This window comes from Antechinus flavipes, chromosome 2 (genome assembly GCF_016432865.1).
Source record: "Antechinus flavipes isolate AdamAnt ecotype Samford, QLD, Australia chromosome 2, AdamAnt_v2, whole genome shotgun sequence".
In the NCBI taxonomy this organism is placed as follows: domain Eukaryota; kingdom Metazoa; phylum Chordata; class Mammalia; order Dasyuromorphia; family Dasyuridae; genus Antechinus; species Antechinus flavipes.
The window spans coordinates 118842463-118860996 of NC_067399.1; the positions used below are offsets into that span (position 1 = coordinate 118842463).

General features: G+C 33.8%; 1 protein-coding gene and 2 long non-coding RNA genes across 5 annotated transcripts in view; 1 reads left to right on the forward strand and 2 right to left on the reverse strand.

Annotated features, from left to right (window-relative positions):
* Positions 1–18534, reverse strand: part of PPP3R1 (protein phosphatase 3 regulatory subunit B, alpha) — a 100287-nt gene that overhangs the window by 10706 nt on the left and 71047 nt on the right. The window lies entirely within an intron of this gene.
* On the forward strand, positions 1113–5404 carry LOC127548159 (uncharacterized). The gene is made up of 3 exons (XR_007950330.1): positions 1113–1460; positions 3446–3508; positions 4047–5404. It is a non-coding gene; the product is annotated as an uncharacterized LOC127548159 (long non-coding RNA).
* Positions 8016–15694, reverse strand: LOC127548158 (uncharacterized). The gene is made up of 2 exons (XR_007950329.1): positions 15072–15694; positions 8016–10747 (listed from the first exon to the last, which is right to left on the reverse strand). It is a non-coding gene; the product is annotated as an uncharacterized LOC127548158 (long non-coding RNA).

The following is an 18534-nucleotide window of genomic DNA, read 5'->3' on the forward strand; positions in this document are numbered from 1 at the left end:
TGATAGTTGCAAAATTTGATTAGTTTTTGGGAAAGGAAGAGATGAACAAATGTACAATCACCATTTGCTTTATGAAGATTTGCCCCAGTTTTTCCAGCACTAGTTTGCAGTATACCTTCACTGACCCAACCCCCAAGCATCCTTCAAGGCTCAGCTAAAATTCCACTAAAAAAAGACACTTTTCCCAGTCCTCCTTAATCTTGGTGCCTTCCCTTCAAGATTACTCTGAATTTATATTGTTTATCACTTGTTGAAATAGTCTCCCCCTCCCTGATGTATTTAACAATTCTGCTTTTAACATAATAGTTTAATTGATAGCTCTTGTCCTTTTGAGGCCAATGATGTATTATTCTGATAAATATCAATGTTTTATTCCTGTCAGAAAGTTTTTTTACTAGAATTTTTTATCTATATATATATATAACAGCACAATGACTAAGAAGGTAAGACTTTTGGCTTTATAGGTATTACTGATAGTGTTTTCTATTAAATGCTGAGCTTCGAAAAAATAACAAAGGCTGATTCATGCCCAAAGATTTTGTTAGTAGTATAATACTAACATCTGTAACTTTATTAATATTTTGACCAAGAGTGAAAGACACTGTATTAAAAATCTAAATTAAACTCTAGAAACAGAGATGTAAAGTATGGGCTAGCTCCCTGGAGGGCCTCGGGGTCAGCCAGAGTCAGGCTTGTTGTGTTCTCTTCTTTAAAATATAATGGTTTTCTCTGGGAGCAGGTTTCTTGGGGAGGTTTTCTGGAGGCAGCCTTAATTTCAGTTCAGAGTAATAATCACTTCAAAATGCAGCCAGGTGTTAAAGTAGTTCTTTATTGTTTCTCCCAAAATAGCCCAGTTAGCTTTCTTTAGTTCCAAGAGCTCTTGTTGCTAGTGTCAGCCTCTCTCTGAATCTTGGTTCTGCCCGACTGCAGATTACTTTCTCAATCTCCTGAACTGAACTCTCTGTCAATTTTCCGAAGTGACTTCTGGCTCTAGCTCAACTCTGACTGGTGGCTTCTTCTGAACTGATGTTCCTCCACTCTGAATCTTTTCAACTGTTTTTATGCTCTCCCAAAGGTTGACTCCTCCTCTGAGAGTGGAATTATGGGTTTCTGACTTGTGAATCTCATACTGAATACTGACTTGTGAATCTCTCAAAAGTGTGAGCTCCAATGAGTACTTAAATATATTAGTGAGCTAGAGAATTTGCTAAGTACCATGTTAAATTAGGCAACTGACTTATCACTTTGTAAGGATTCTAACACAAGACAAATTAAAGTCCTTGGTCTTTAGGGGGAGAAGTGAAGAAGGCAGGCACAAGCAGAATCCTGGATCCTGGAGTCCCGAGTCACCAACCTCTCTCCTCCTCATCCTGCTGCCAAGTGACCCTGGCCTCTTTGTTTCTGCCCTCCAATCCTTGCCTATGATTATCTTAACACCAAACATTCAGCAAGCACCAATGGTAAGAAGAGCCATTATCCAAATATATGCTAACAGAGTCATTATCTCACATCAAATAGGTAATTAGACTTAAGTGCTTGGTTGTCTGGTTCAAGCATACCTTTTTGGAGTTTCAGCCCTCCACAAAGAAGTCCCTTCATTTTTTAAAATTGTGTTATGCATCCCTTTGGCAGTTTAGTGAAGCCTTTGTAGCTCTTCTCAAAACAATTATTTGGCTGCCGGCATTCATAATAATGAAATTAAAGATGTAATTCAGTCCAAGTTTATGGACTACCTGGATATCTATCTATACACTTGCTTGTTCCATGCATTCCCAAGCAAAAATTCCTAATCTTTAGGAAAAAAGAACAAAAAAGACAAGGGGGAAATGTCTTCCATGATCAATGGTAATCAATCTCTTATAAACCAAGATCTAAAGAAAGCCCATTCAGTTTGATCTGTTTAACTTATTCGAAGTCCTACTCGACTTTGGCAAGTTGAGCACTTTTTCTTTGTGGTTTCCAATAATGAAACAAACAATTCTGCTATACATAAAGCATGATTTTTAAAACTACCCTTCCAATTGTTTAAAAGTAGAAAAATTTATAAGATCTCTAATAATTTCCTTATTTGAGGACGTCAATAAACTTACTTTGTCATAGAGGCTTTGTTTGAGGGAAAATATATAAAAATGTCATTTTCAGCAAATGGATTTACCTTCCCAAGATAATGCCATTTTTGGATGCTATGATATGCCTATATGGTAAGATGTTCTGTCCTAAAATGGTTATTCTCCTTTTCTGAACAAATTTCCAATAAAAAATTTTGCAAAGGCTGGGTCCCTAGATGATAAGGGAAGTTTTTTTGTCCATGAAGTGATTATTTAGTAGTAAGTATTCAATCAAAATAAAGTTTAGTCAATCTGGAAAAAAATCTATTTTAAGAGCTAAATTTAGCCATAACTAAGTTTTTAAATTATCTCTCAGACAAGGGTCTCTGAACTCACCTAAATGCAGACACCAAGATGCAGATTATGCATCACAACACTTGATTCCTTTCCAAACCTCAAAAACAGAAGCTATAATTAATTCTCAAATACTAACACTAAAAATATGATTCCTGTAATATCTAAATTTAAATAAAATTCTTCCACAATACATAAATAAATTTGCTCTAAGTTCATTTCTATGGGATGCTAACAACTATTTATAGAAAGTTTTATTGGAAGGATTATCCCATCAGTTAAAACTCTTGTTTGAAGAATGAAAAAAATTATTTCAAAAAAGTCTGAATGGTCTGAAAATTCTATACGTCCCCTCCTACAATGATTTGAGCACCAATGCTCTAGTTTTATATCTTTGTTATTTCACTGTTTCACAGAAATATAAAATGATTATTTTAAATATTTCTTAGATTTTTCAAGTATCTTGCTTAAAAGTTTAAGGGGAAATAATCTGTAAAAGCATTTTGTATCCACCTCCTATGCCTCAAGATTGTTACAACCCTACTCTCAGGGAAGCAAAATAATTTTAATTCCTCTCTCTTAAATGTGACATTTCTTCAACCCTATATGATCTATATAGACAGAGAGTAAATTTACCTACTAATTTGGCTATACCTAAAAATTACAGACCCAAGGAAATAAGAAATTGCCTGGGTTTAAGTAGTCAGAGAAGCTTGCCCTAGAGTCCAGGAGACAGCATTCAAGTCTTGTTTCTAAAAGAAAAGCACATTATCTAGGGCTCTCTTGAAATGTGGTTTTCCCCAGTAAACAGAAAAAACTAGTTGTTTCACTCACCCAACAAATACTTGAATACCTATGTGCTAAAAGCTTTTGAGACTACAAAATAAGTATAGTTTTATTCCTCAAAAAAATTTAAATCCTTAAATGACTATCAATTTGTCAAACTAAGTACAGTTGTTGTTCAATCATGCCTGACTCTGTGTCCCCATTTGGGGTTTTCTTGGCAAAAATGCTGGAATGATTTACCATTTTTTTTTCTTCAGCTTATTTTACAGGCAAGAAACCAAGGCAAACATTTAAATGTCTTGCTCAGGATCACATAACTAGTAAGTGTCTAAAGCCAGATCTGAACTCACAAAGATAAGCGCATTCCTGATTTCTGTCCTGGACTGGCACTCTACCAGGTTGCCTGCTCTGTGCTAGGCATTCTGCTACATGCTTTTTAAATATTTTACTCTCTCCCCACAACCACCCTGCAAAGTTAGGTGCTATTATTATTGCCACCATTTTACAATTGAGAAAATTAAGATTAAGAAAGAATAAAAGAATAAAATAAAAAGTTCAACAAAGTTAATCAACCCGTTAAAAAAGGGTTTCCCATCTGGAATTGTCCACTTCTGCAGGGAAGCAGCTGCCTTCTCATATAATTATACTTTAGTAGCATTTGGTTACAAGTGTTTCGTCTTCCCTCTTTCCATTTAAACTCTTTTAGTCACTGAATATTCTTTTTCTGGGTTAGCCCAGCACCTGTTCCAAGTTCTTATATGTCGTCCTCTATATTGACCATATTCATCATTTTAACTCCATGTCTTTTTTTTTAAATCAATGTCTTTTATTTTTTATATCACATTACTATTTCCACAGTAACTATCCCTCCTCCTTATCCCAGAAAGCCATCCCACGTAATAAAGAACTGCCCGCCATGCCCCCTCTCCCCCGCTGCCAAAAAAAAAAAAGAGGGATGAGGGAATCTACACAACACTTCTTATCTACTGAAGGGAAAGGAATTTGGGGGCTTGAAAGGAAAAGAGTTGGCAGGTAAAGGAGGAGTAATATCTTCTCCTGTCTTCATTTCAATCATTCTTTATAACTTGGATACATTCACTCATGATTTCTTTGATTTGTCCTTCTATTGTCATTAATATTGACTGTTGTAGTTACTGTGAATACTGTTTTTGGCTCTGCTTACTTTATTTTTCCTGAGGTCATGTAGCTTTACATGCTTATTTGTGTTTCTTATATACATCAATTCTTACAACAAAATAATGGTATTCCATTATATTAATGTGCTACAATTTGGTTATTCACAAAATAGATGGGAAATATATATAACATTCCACTGCTTTGCTATTACAGAAAGTGCTTCTATAAATATTCTAGAATATATAAGGACTTTCTTCTTATTGACAGCTTTCTTGGGTTGTAAAAGCCCAGGAATGTAATCTTAAGTTCAAAGGTTATGGACAATTTAGTCACTTCATTTACATAACCCCAAATTGCTTTCCAAAATAACAGTGCCATTTCATAGAGCTTCACCAACAAATGAATTAATGTGCCTATCATTGCCCTCCAACAATAAGTATTGCCAAATATTATCATCTCTGTCACTTGTAAGGTATGAGGCTTAAAGGGCTTTGATTTTTGATTTCTCCAGTCATCAGTAAATTTGGATATTCTATTTTTATTTATTCATTTTTAAATAATAGCTTTTAATTTTTCAAAATATATACAAGCAAAGATTTTTAACATCACCCTTGCAAAACCTAGTACTCCTTATTTTTCCCCTTTTTTCTCCCTCCTTTCCACTCCAACCCCTAGACAACAAGTAATCCAATATAGATTAAACATGTGCAATTATTCTAAACATATTTCCACATTTACATGCTGCACTAAAAAAATCAGATCAAAAAGAAAAAAAAACCACAAGCAAGCAAATAACAGAAGTGAAAATACTATGTTGTGAAACATATTCCGTCTCCATGGTTCTCTTTCTGGAGGTAGATAGCTCTCTCCACCCTATATTTACTGGAATTGGCCTGAATCACACCTCACTGTTGAAAAGAACCAAGGATTTGGACATGCTTTAATGTTGCTGTGAATACTTTGCAACTCTTCTTTAGAGAATTATCAGTTCTTTGAGAACATTTATGTATTAAGGAATAGCCTTACACATTTTTTAAATGTTTACATATTTTGATTATCAAATACTGATAAGAAAGATATTATTTCCCCCATTTGACCACTTTCTTTTATATCCTGGGAGTGTTAATTTTTTCTATGGAGGAACTTTTCGATTTCATATAATTGAACTTAACTATTTGTTCTCTTAAAATTATCTATACTATCCTTTGTTTGGTTAAGAATATGTCTTTTAATTTTTTTAATATTATGAGTTTTAGTACTATTATGATCTTTACTAATAAAGTAGAATTTAGAATGTGTTATGGAGTATGGTATAAGATTATTGGCCTATGTCTAATTTCTGTCGATTGCTTTCTCGTTTTCCTAGCAGTTTTTATTAAAGATCTTTCTTAGGTAAATAATAATAAATCCTAGGTTATTGAGGTCCATTTTCTTTAATTCTCCATGTCTAGTCTGTTCCACTGATCTACCTAATCTTTAACCATTATCAGAAGGTTTTAATGACTGCTGCTTTATAGTAGTTCAGCAAATGTTATTCCTATTTGATCCCTCTTCCCATGGCTCCCATAATTTATTTTGAAATTCTAGGTCTTTTAATTTTCTTTTATTTTTCTAAATTAATTTTGTCATTATTTTATCAAATTCCATTAACTATCCCCTTGGTAATCTGATTTGTATCAAAAACTTTGGTAATATTGTCATTTAAAAAATATTGTCATGGCCTAGATATGAGTACTAAATATTCCTTTAGCTATTTACATTGTTCTTTATTTCTTTAAGGGACACTCTGTAATTGAACTACTAGTCTTTTGTATGGGGTAGTTTATTCCCGAATACTTTATGTATTTTGTAGTTAATTGGCATGAGATATCTTTTTCCATTACTGCTTCTCTGATTTTGTTATTTATATAGATATGGTTGATTTATGAGGGATTACTTTTCAGACTGCAACTTTGCTTAAGTCTTTAATTAATACTCAATGGTAATTCTGCTTATTCCCTAGGACTTTCAATATGCCATCAGATCATCAGCAAATAAGGATAGTTTTATCTCTTCATTACTTATCTTTAGGCCTTCAATTTATTTTTCTTGTCTTATCACTTGTTAGTATTTTTCTAAAATAAGGGGAGAATGGGCATGTTTGCTTTATTCTTATGTTGATTGGAAAAGATTCTAAAATACCTACCCCACGTGTGATAGAGCTGTAGGAATAGTCTACGCTGCAGAGCTATGCTGTCTCAATGTAATAAAAATGAAAATATTAAAGTCAGTTCAACACAAATTTAATTACTAAAGGTATACTTTACAGAATTTTATAAATACAAAATTCATTTAGAATTTCTTGGATATATCACTGGCATATTTGACAGAGTTGTGTTTAATATTTTTTTAGTTAACATTTATTAATTGGAATAATTTTCCTTCTTTGTTTTATCTTTCCTTGGTTTAAAGTATTAGGAATACATTCATTTCATAAAAGGATTGCAAAGTATGGGCACTAATTGTTTTTTAAAAGTCTGAGGGAATTCTCCTACAAATTAAGCAGGTCCAAGAAGTTCCCACAATCACTTCACCCCCCAAACTCAGTCATTTCCTTAGAGTTCTGGTTATTTGACATCTCTATCTGGGTCTTGATTGTTTGGGCATTTCATATTTTTGAAGGCATTCCTCTATTTCCTGTGTGTTCTCAGTTTTGTTAGCATATATCATGTTCTTTTAATTTCTTCTAGTTTTGTTATGATTTCATCTTGCTCATTTGCTATTTTGAATTGGCTTTCTGTCCTCTTTTAATAAGATTAATGTTTTTTGTATTATTAACTATTTTTTAAAATGCATATTGTGTTTGGTAATTCTCTTTTTAAAAAATCTGTTAATGTTACTTATTTTATCATGTTTGTAAAGAAATGATTACTCCTCCTGTTTCATCATGACTGATTTCTTTCACATAATTATTTTCCATATTTCTTCTTTCTAACTCACTCATTAAGGTCTTCATTTGTTTCTGTCTCTTTTGTTTGTAGTCCTTGAAACAATGTTTATTTTTATTGTGCTATGTTTTGTAAAAGAAGTATTTATTCCTTCTGCCTTTTTACATTTGTTTTCAAAATATCTCTTTCTTAACACATGATTCATCTGGTGCTGAGAAATATGTGTCTTCTTCTGCAGTTCCATTTAGAAGATGCCATCTTTTAGCTCCAGTTTTTCCTAGCAATTTATTCATTTTTTAAAACAGAGAGGAACACTAACATTTCCTGTCACTATTATGTTACTGTCTGAATAACTGTTTAGTTAATGTGTCCTTTGTAAGTTTGGATGGCAAGGCAAATAGAACATATAAACTTAATAGTGATACTTGTATGTTGGTTTTCTTTTCAACATAATAGTTTCTTTGCTTATCCCTATTTTTTCGGTATTTGTTTTTGCTATGTAAAACAGCATAGCTGTGGCTCCTGATTTTTTTTTGGATTCACTTAATGCACAGGAAATTTTTTCCATTCCCTCAGTTTTATATTATGCACATGTCCATAAAATGTTTTTCTTTTAAGCAACAGGAGATTGTGAGATTCTTTTCTTCTGTCACACATTTATTTTTACTGAACTGTTTAAAGTTCATATTTAAATATAACATTTAAAGTTATGAGAATTAGGTTTATATTTTCTTCCATGTCTTTAATTTTTTAAAATAAATTATGATTTTTTTCCTCCTCCTGCTGTAAACACATCTCTTCAGTCCTTGTAGCTTAATCTTTTTAAAAGGAAATCCTATTTTTATTGATTTTTTTTCTGATTCCCTCTCCCATTTCTCACCCCTTTTCCTTTTGAGTTTTGCTTATTAGTTCCTTTTTCCAGATAATTCTTCCCCATTTTTTCCCCTTTCTAAATTAGCTAAGGAAATTCTCCCTTTCTCTGTTTCCCTTAAACTAGTTCTCTTCATTAGTTTTTAAATTTTAATTTTTTTAGATGCTTTCCAAAGAGGATTTTTCTCCCTTCCTCTCTTCACTATCCAGCCTTCTTTTATTCTCTGGATATGGCCCCTAAAATTTAATCCCTTTCTATTCACTGCATTCTTTATAAAATCAAAAATTTTGCGGTATTCTTATTTTTAAGCAGTTTCTGTCACTGAACCTCCATCTCAACATGCTCCCTTTTTTTCCACTGTGCCTCATTTTCAGGGGGGAAAAAAAAGGCAATTTCTGCTGGTGACAGAGACGCAAACCTCCGTCCATGTCCCTGACTGTGCAGTTCAATTCTGACTTATAGTCGCCTCTGATCATTCTCCTTCCTGTTTTGCCTCAGAATTTCCTCCCTTGATCCATGTCCTCCTGTTCCCTCAGATTCCAATTACCCATAGGACTTCTGACCCTTCCCCTTCAATTTAGGATGAGTGGTCTCATCAAGCCCTCTAATTCTTAGATAAGTGCAAATTTTCGGTTCCTGAGCCATTTGAGAGGTCATACAAATTAGAAAAAGGGTCACATGACCCAGAAGTTGTCCCAATATTTCATTACATGCACATTCTCTGATTTGAATTCACTAATTTATAGTTTCTTGCTTTTTCTACTACAAAAGTACTATTATCAATATTTTGGCATATTTAGAGACTTTTCTTTTTATCAATAACTTCTTTAATAATGAGTACTCCTTAAGAATAAGCAATGAGGAAACCAAATTATCACTCTTTGCTGATGATATGATGGTATACTTAGAGAACCCCAGAGATTCTACCAAAAAGTTATTAGAAACAATCTACACCTTCAGCAAAGTTGCAGGATATAAAATAAACCCACATAAGTAAGTCATCAGCATTCTTATATATCACTAACAAAACCAACAGTTAGAGTTACAAAAAGAAATTCCATTTAAAGTAACTAGTGATTGTATAAAATATTTAGGAATCTATCTGCCAAGAGAAAATCAGAAACTTTATGAGCAAAACAACAAAACACTTTCCACACAAATTAAGTCTGATTTAACCAACTGGAAAAATATTAAATGCTCTTGGATTGGGCGAGCAAATATAATAAAGATGACAATACTACCTAAATTAATCTACTTATTTAGCGCTATACCAATCAGACTCCCAAAAAACTACTTTGATGAATTAGAAAAAATAACAACACAGTTCATATGGAAAAACAAAAGGTCAAGAATTTCAAGGGAATTAATGAAAAAAAAAAATCAAATGAAGGTGGCCTAGCTGTACCAGATCTAAAATTATATTATAAAGCAGCAGTTACTAAAACCATCTGGAATTGGCTAAGAAATAGACTAGTTGATCAATGGAATAGGTTAGGTTCAAAGGACAAAACAGCCAATAACTTTAATAATATAGTGTTTGACAAACCCAAAGACACCAATTTCTGGGATAAGAATGCATTATTTGACAAAAATTGCTAGGAAAATTGGAAATCAGTATGGCAGAAACTAGGCATTGACCCACACTTAACACCATACACCAAGATAAGGTCAAAATGGGTTCATGACCTAGGCATAAAGAATGAGATGATAAATAAATTGGAAGAGCATAGGATAGTTTACCTCGCAGACTTGTGGAAGAGGGAGAAATTTATGACCAAAAAGAAAAAAACTAGAGATCACTATTGACCACAACATAAAAAATTTTGATTATATCAAATTGAAAAGTTTTTGTACAAACAAAACAAATGCAAACAAGATTAGAAGGGAAACAATAAACTGGGAAAACATTTTTACAATCAAAGGTTCTGATAAAGACCTCATTTCCAAAATATATAGAGAATTGACTCTAATCTATAAGAAATCAAACCATTCTCCAATTGATAAATGGTTAAAGGATATGAACAGACAATTCTCAGACGAAGAAATTGAAACTATTTATAGACATATGAAAATATGCTCCAAATCATTATTAATCAGAGCAATGCAAATTAAGACAACTCTGAGATACCACTACACACCTGTCAGATTGGCTAGAATGACAGGGAAAGATAATGGGGAATGTTGGAGGGGATGTGGGAAAACAGGGACACTGATACATTGTTGGTGGAATTGTGAACACATCCAGCCATTCTGGAGAGCAATTTGGAACTGTGCTCAAAAAGTTATCAAACTGTGCATACCCTTTGATCCAGCTTATACCCCAAAGAGATACTAAAGAAAGGAAAGGGACCTGTATGTGCCAAAATGTTTGTGGCAGCCCTGTTTGTAGTGGCTAGAAGCTGGAAAATGAAAGGATGTCCATCAATTGGAGAATGGTTGAGTAAATTGTGGTATATGAACGTTATGAAATATTATTGTTCTGTAAGGAATGACCAGCAGGATGAATACAGAGAGGACTGGCGAGACTTACATGAACTGATGCTGAGTGAAATGAGCAGAACCAGGAGATCATTATATACCTCAACAACGATACTGTTTGAGGATGTATTCTGATGGAAGTGGATCTCTTTGTTAAAGAGAGCCTTAATTGATCAAAGATGGACAGAAGCAGCGACACCCAGAGAAAGAACACTGGGAAATGAATATAAACTGCTTGTATTTTTTTTCTTCCCAGGTTATTTATACCTTCTGAATTCAATTCTCCCTGTGCAACAAGAAAACTGTTCGGTTCTGCACACATATATTGTATCTAGGATATACTGCAACCCATTCAACATGTAAAGGACTGCTTGCCATCTGAGGGAAGGGGTGGAGGGAGGGAGGGGAAAAATCGGAACAGAAGTGAATGCAAGGGATAATGCTGTAAAAAATTACCCTGGCATGTGTTCTATCAATAAAAAGTTATTTAAAAAAATAATAAAAATAATTAGTATTCCTGCATTTTGATCTCTTTTCCAATTTGTTTCACATGAAATAAAGCCTCAGACTTACATGTCTTATTTTTAGAGTTTTGGAGCATTCCTTCAAATAGTTATTAATAAGTTTACAACTCTTCTTTGGAGAACTATTTATGTCACCCTGGAACTTCCCTCCATACTTCGGACATGTTTACCCTGGAACATTTCTAAACCAAGCTAGTCCTTTTTTACATAGGTGAGTTATTCCTAGAGCCTCCATGGTGGGGAAGGGCCCAAAGCAGCCAACTTCCATTCCTTTTCTGGTGTTGCATATATATTTCTAAACTTTTAACACCATTCCCCAGGTTGGATATCTTACTTCCTTCAATTACTTCTTGTGTTATCTTCCTATATGTAAGCCCTTACAAGGGCAAGAAATAGTTTTCTTTATGCTTTTATTTCTATCAGCAGTGCTTTAGCAAAAGATATGCCACTAAACAATCACTTAGTAAATACTTTCCCCCCCTCCCTGCTTATTAATTTATTAGGGAATAGCTTGCAGTTTTATATATTTTTATTAGTTGGATATCAGAGTCTTTCAACAATGTTTAATGAAATTTTTTCTGCAGTTAAATGTTTCCCTTTTTAGAAAGTAATCTTCTTGAGAGTATTATTTCATTCTTTAAATCCATGGAACCTATAAAAGAGTGCACTTAACCAATAAACATTGGCTATCTTAGCTGCATTGATTATATTCATGTAAAAATATTTCAACTTCTGTAAGTAAAATTATCTACTTTATCTTTAGTAATAACCTCTCTTCTTTGCTTGGTTAAGAATTCATCTCTTAAATATAAGTACATTTTCAAATAAATGTGTGAAAATTATCTGATTTGAGTCTCTATATTTTTTTTAAATGGTAGAACCACTGATATCCATATCAAATATCCATTTTGAATTTAGTTGTATACTTTGTCAAGAAACAGACAACAGTGCAATGGATTGAAAATTGGCCAAAAAGAGTTAAAGCCCTGTGTTCCAATGTTGCCTCTGGATACATGATGGCTATATGACCAACCACAAATAACTCCAGACTAAATTATAGAATACTGGTAATCTACACTAGTGGAGGGAATTTCCTCACTAGGAACTCTTATCCATGAAATCACAAGATTGAAAAAAATAATAAAAATAGGGAAGAAGGCATTTATTTATTTACTATGTGCTAGGCATTATGCTAAATAACAAAGATAGAAATATAAACAAATAGTTAATACTAGCCCTCAAGAATCTTATATTCTAATGTGAATAAAGATAATACATAAAGAGGGAACCAAGAAGTAGGGAGCAGAAATGAATGGAAGTGCAAAGACATGGTTATGAATTGTGAAAGTCAGAGAACAAAAGACTTGGGAGGGAATGAAGGATAGCCTGGGTCTCTCTACAGAATGCTACCCATCATGGGGATACTGCCAATGGGAGAAGGGTACAGGGACTATAGAGGGATATTCCAGTTGAAAGGTGTCAAGGTAGTTGGATATTCTAGGTTGAAAGGTGGCAGGGTAGTTGGATTCCAGGATAAAGAGGTTCTCAGTGACTGAGGAAATTTTTCAGATGAATCCTCGTATGTTTTTGCTTTGTAGGTTTTTAAAAACAAATGAGTTTTATTTTTTCAAATGCCTTTTTTTTCTGCACCCACTGATTAATCATTTAATAACATTTGTTTTTAAAAAGAGAGCAAATAAAAGTTGACAAGAGCAATACTAACTCAACTATCATCTAACAGTGACTGCAAGACAGTGATTATTTAATGCAGCAAATCTTGATATAGGTATGATCTGTCACTATTACTATAGTCACTACAAGCTCATAACTTTGTCACCACACTACAAACTGCCTTCAATTTTTCATAAGAGAGTATGTTAACTCAAAGATCCTATGATCACAGGTCTAGACCTGAGAGGGTCTGAAATGAGAGACTATCATTTTCCCTCCTAATTTTTCTAATTTTACAGATGAGGAAATTGAGTCCCAGAGAGATTAAGTGACTTGCTTATTAAGCCATTTTGCTGCCTACCATTTTTCTACTTCAGGATGAGAACTTTCACAGTGACATCTGGAAACCACAGCTAGAGGAATAAACCAACTTAATTTTAGGACTTTTGCCTAGGGGGCATGGCTATCTTAATTGATGAACAAGTACAAATCATCGAGGCTTCTTCATCTTCTCCTTTCATCTTATCTAGTCACCCCTTGAATCAGATTGTCACCTACTCTTTATCCCAATTCCACTTTCCATCTCTTACTTTAGTTACAGGAATTGCAACAATACTACATTGCTTCAACAAGGACTTCCCACCCGATGGATCAATTTCTTATCTCTGTGGCTCCCCAAACCAAAAAAACCCTTGGCTTAGGCACCATCCTATATATATATATGTCCTGCAATATAAACTCACGGGGATGGCAGACAGGTAGAGTGTACAAACAACTGTCTCAATGTGTATCCTTGAATTTCCAATGCCTGGAAATTACATTGTGCTTTAAAAAAATTCATTTGTTTTGTTATATTTCTCAACACCCTTCATTTTGATAGCTATAAATTGGTTTTCAAAAATCCTTTAATTTGAAAAATTAAAGAATAAAAATGGCCAGTAAGTTTAAGATTTTCAACAATTATCTTAAAATTCTGTCCAATTTTTTAAAAATGACATACAAATAAACTCAAACAATTTAAAGGGAAACTCTGTAATAGCACCTAGTGCTACAAGCAAAGATAGTTTAAAGTGTGGAAATACAGGAATACAAAATAAAAAGCTCAAATCCAGAAAATATGATCTATTATACTGATCACTGGATTCCACAAATGCTGTTATCAATACACAAATAGACAACTATGTTTGCTTTTTACAAATGCTTTAGCTGCAGACTCCATGAAGCTTAATTGAAATATGTATATACACAAGAAATCTGAAATTTTCCAAAGAAAATTAGATGCTCTTAATAAACAAAAATAAATGTTTTCTAATCAAGTCTGTAATATCAGATGGACTGTTTGCATTATACACAGCTATTTACAAAACTGCTAATTTTAAAAAGCTTCATAGCAAATAAGATGTGGCAAGTTATATGTAACAGCTAAGTGGCACAATAGATAAGAGTCTGGACTTAAGAGTAAGAAAGAACAGGATTTAAACTGGCCTCAAGACACTTACTAATTGTGTGATCTTGGACAAGTCACTTAACCTCTGCCTACCTAAGTTTCCTCATTTGTTAAATGAGGAAAAATAATAGTGCCTATATCCCAGGACTGTTGTGAGGATAAAATGAAAAAATGTAAAGGGCTTTGCAAATTTTAAAATACTTTTAGCTATTATTATTATATGCAAGGTGGCTCTAAATGGTTCCATTTAGAAATAGTATAGCAGTCCAAATCATTATTAATCAGAGAAATGCAAATTAAGACAACTCTGAGATACCACTACACACCTGTCAGATTGGCTAGAATGACAGGGAAAGATAATGGGGAATATTGGAGGGGATGTGGGAAAACAGGGACATGGATACATTGTTGGTGGAATTGTGAACATATTCAGCCATTCTGGAGAGCAATTTGGAACTATGCTCAAAAAGTTATCAAACTGTGCATATCCTTTGATCCAGCAGTGTTTCTACTGGGCTTATACCCCAAAGAGATACTAAAGAAAGGAAAGGGACCTGTATGTGCCAAAATGTTTGTGGCAGCCCTGTTTGTAGTGGCTAGAAGCTGGAAAATGAAAGGATGTCCATCAATTGGAGAATGGCCGAGTAAATTGTGGTATATGAATGTTATGGAATATTATTGTTCTGTAAGGAATGACCAGCAGGATGAATACAGAGAGGACTGGCGAGACTTACATGAACTGATGCTAAGTGAAATGAGCAGAACCAGGAGATCATTATATACCTCAACAACGATACTGTTTGAGGATGTATTCTGATGGAAGTGGACCTCTTTGATAAAGAGAGCCTTAATTGATCAAAGATGGACAGAAGCAGCGACACCCAGAGAAAGAACACTGGGAAATGAATATAAACTGCTTGCATTTTTGTTTTTCTTCCCAGGTTATTTATACCTTCTGAATTCAATTCTCCCTGTGCAACAAGAAAACTGTTCGGTTCTGCACACATATATTGTATCTAGGATATACTGCAACCCATTCAACATGTAAAGGACTGCTTGCCATCTGGGGGAAGGGGTGGAGGGAGGGAGGGGAAAAATTGGAACAGAAGTGAATGCAAGGTATAATGCTGTAAAAAATTGCCCTGGCATGTATTCTATCAATAAAAAGCTATTAAAAAAAAAAAAGAAAAGAAATAGTATAGCAGTGAGCAGGTGAATTTACTATCATGTTTGAAGATCCGTGGTTAAGTTAACTGGGAAAGGAAAATCTTAAGTGTTTTTGCCTTCCAAGAAGATGTAACAACAGATGAAACCACAGATGTAGTTACATTATGTTGCCGAAACTAATGGTAAAAAGGATTTCCTACTCTTAGTATATTGCTAATAATGCTTTATCAAGACATTGACATTTAAAATACGAAAATGATATAATGCAGGAGAATTACATTGGACTGTACACTGACAGCAATCAACCAATATTAGGACAAAATGGTCTACATGAACTAATTAATATTCTTACAATTTGGACATACCATAAGCTTCAAAATTACTTGTACTGAGATAAGACAAATGATAGTTGATTTCCCTTCATGTAAACAAGAATGGATAGCAGATTGTCTTTGTGATAATTTTGAAATAACTATGAGCTGAACAATAAACTTAATCATATGACTAAAAAAAAAACTACAAATGTAAGAATTGTAAAAAACTGAGAACTACTTGCACATTAATTATTTTGTTCTACATTATTTATATAAATTATTTTATATAAAATGTATGAAGATAGTGACAATCTTATTTTAAAAAGGAAAAATATATAAACTTTAAGAAACTATGGTTAAATGCTGAGGAATAGATAACCACCTCTTTGGCCTAACCTTTCACTGAAGTTTTCCTACTACTTAGGATCACACTCCCTTCCCTTAAAACAGATGGAAAAGAAAAAACAAGCCTCACCCTTCTTGACTCATCTTCTGACTCAGAGATACTGTTTTTGTGCAAGTTCTGCCAAATGGGAACCATGTTGTTCTTTCCACATTTTACAAGAATTGAAGAGAGTGATTTTTTAAAACCACTCAACCTAATGCCCATATATATAATTTTTACTTAGTTTATCAAACATAACTTACAATTTTCAGCTTTCTAAAGCTTTGGACAAGCTCTAGGCTATTATGAAAATTATTATCCCCAACTGGTTATTAAATTTTAAGAAGACAATGAAAGTAAAATAAAATTTATTAAAATTAGACTTTTTTCCTTCAAAAGAATATTTCAATAACAGATAAGACTAACAAATAACTAGATTCAGGGCCATTAAGGCTTTCTTAGTTTCTTCCAAAAGACAGGATAGTTTAATAGATAAATAATTAGACCTGGGAGGCAGGGAGAAGAGTTCAAAAGCTGCCTTACTTACTAGCTGTATGATCCTGGCAAAGTCACTTAATCATTCACAGCATGAGTTCCCTCATCTATAATAAATAGCACTTGCTTCACAGTGGTTTGTAAGGTACCAAATGAGATAAATACATGTAAAGCATGTTAAAATCTTTAAAGTGTTAATAAGAACAGTATGATAAGTAACAGTTAATAGTCATTTCTTGATAAATAGGCCGCACACATACAAAGTGGGGAGGAGGGGGGTAGAGGGGAGGAGAGGGAATTAGTCTCTGGCAGGAAAGGTATTATCTCAGGTGTTTTGAAGAAACAAAGGAATCAATGAAATACAGGCAAAAAAAAAAGTCCTTTTCAGATATGAGGATACCAAGTAGATAAAATGTTAGGTATAAACTAGCAGGCCAGTTTGACTAGAATAATAAAGAACTTGAAAAAAAAAATAGTATGAAAGAGAACTAGAAAGATGGCTGATGGCCAATTATGAAAGTCTTTAAATATCAAATAAAAGAGGAGAACCAACAAGGAACCACTGAAGACTTTTAAGTAGAAATGACATGGTTGAAACTGTTTTAGGAATACCCATTTGGCAGTTTTATTGAAAACTGATTTGATAGGGGGCAGACTACTGGGAGAAAAGAGTAAGAGGCTATTCCAACAGCAGGAGTAAAGAAAAGGAACAGATATGAAGGATGCAGCTGAGATGATTTAAACAAGACAGATGCTGAAAAACTTACAAGGTAAGGGAAACTAGAGTCAAGGAACACCTTTGCTTCCTTGATAATCTAGATCAGGGGTCCTCAAACTACGGCCCTCGGGCCAGATGCAGCAGCTGAGGATGTTTATCCCCCTCACCCAGGGCTATGAAGTTTCTTTCTTTAAAGGCCCACAAAACAAAGTTTTTGTTTTTTACTATAATCCGGCCCTCCAACAGTCTGAGGGATAGTGAACTGGCCCCCTATTTAAAAAGTTTGAGGATCCCTGAGTCTAGAATTTTCAATTTTTCTCTTTGTTTCTCCAGCTACTAAGTACACATTACCTACTACACCAAAGTGCTTTAATACATGTTTACTTGACTCCAAAACTGCAAACCTGGAAGATTATAAGGATGATAGTATCATCAAAAGAAACAGAAAAGTTACCAAAAAAGACTGGGTTTGGGGGATAAGCTTGGTGAAAAATATGAATTATAATATATTGCTACTTAAGGGACATCCAACTGGAAATATCTAATAGCTGTAGAATATGAGTCTGGTCTCAGGAAGGAGAACTTGAGTAAGAAATATAGGCTGGAAATAATTTATACAGATGTAATTAAACTTATGGGAATTTATGAGATCACCAAAAAGAAGGCAGAAGGTAAACAATAATAATAATAAAAAGTAAGTGCCTATAACAGTTTCCAGGGGCACTCACATTTGGAGAAGGGAGAGGAAGGGAAGGTATGGATAATGACCCAGGAAAAAAATTCCAAAAACAAACAAACAAAAAAAAACTGGCTAGATAAATGGGAGAATCAGATGAAATCCAGGGGTGGAGTGGAGCAGGAAGAATTCTTTAAAAGATGGGATAGGGAAACAAGCACATACTGCAGAGAGGCCAAGATTGAAGGATGAGATGTGCAAGAAATTTTATGAAAAAAGTCGATTATCATTAGATTTAAACAGTATTTAAAGAGAATGCTAAGACTCTTTAGGTAAAGAAGAAAGAACAAACAGACTTACACATTTTACAAACTGAAAAAGATAATGAGACAGGGCTTATTGTGGATTTATTTTTTAGGGCAACCCTATCCTAACGTCTCCTCTCAAGGTACTCTTCAAGTATCCCTTTTCCTGGGCTGCAGTACCAGTGATCAGACAATCCTCAGTACTATATATACACTCTGCTTAACTATTTG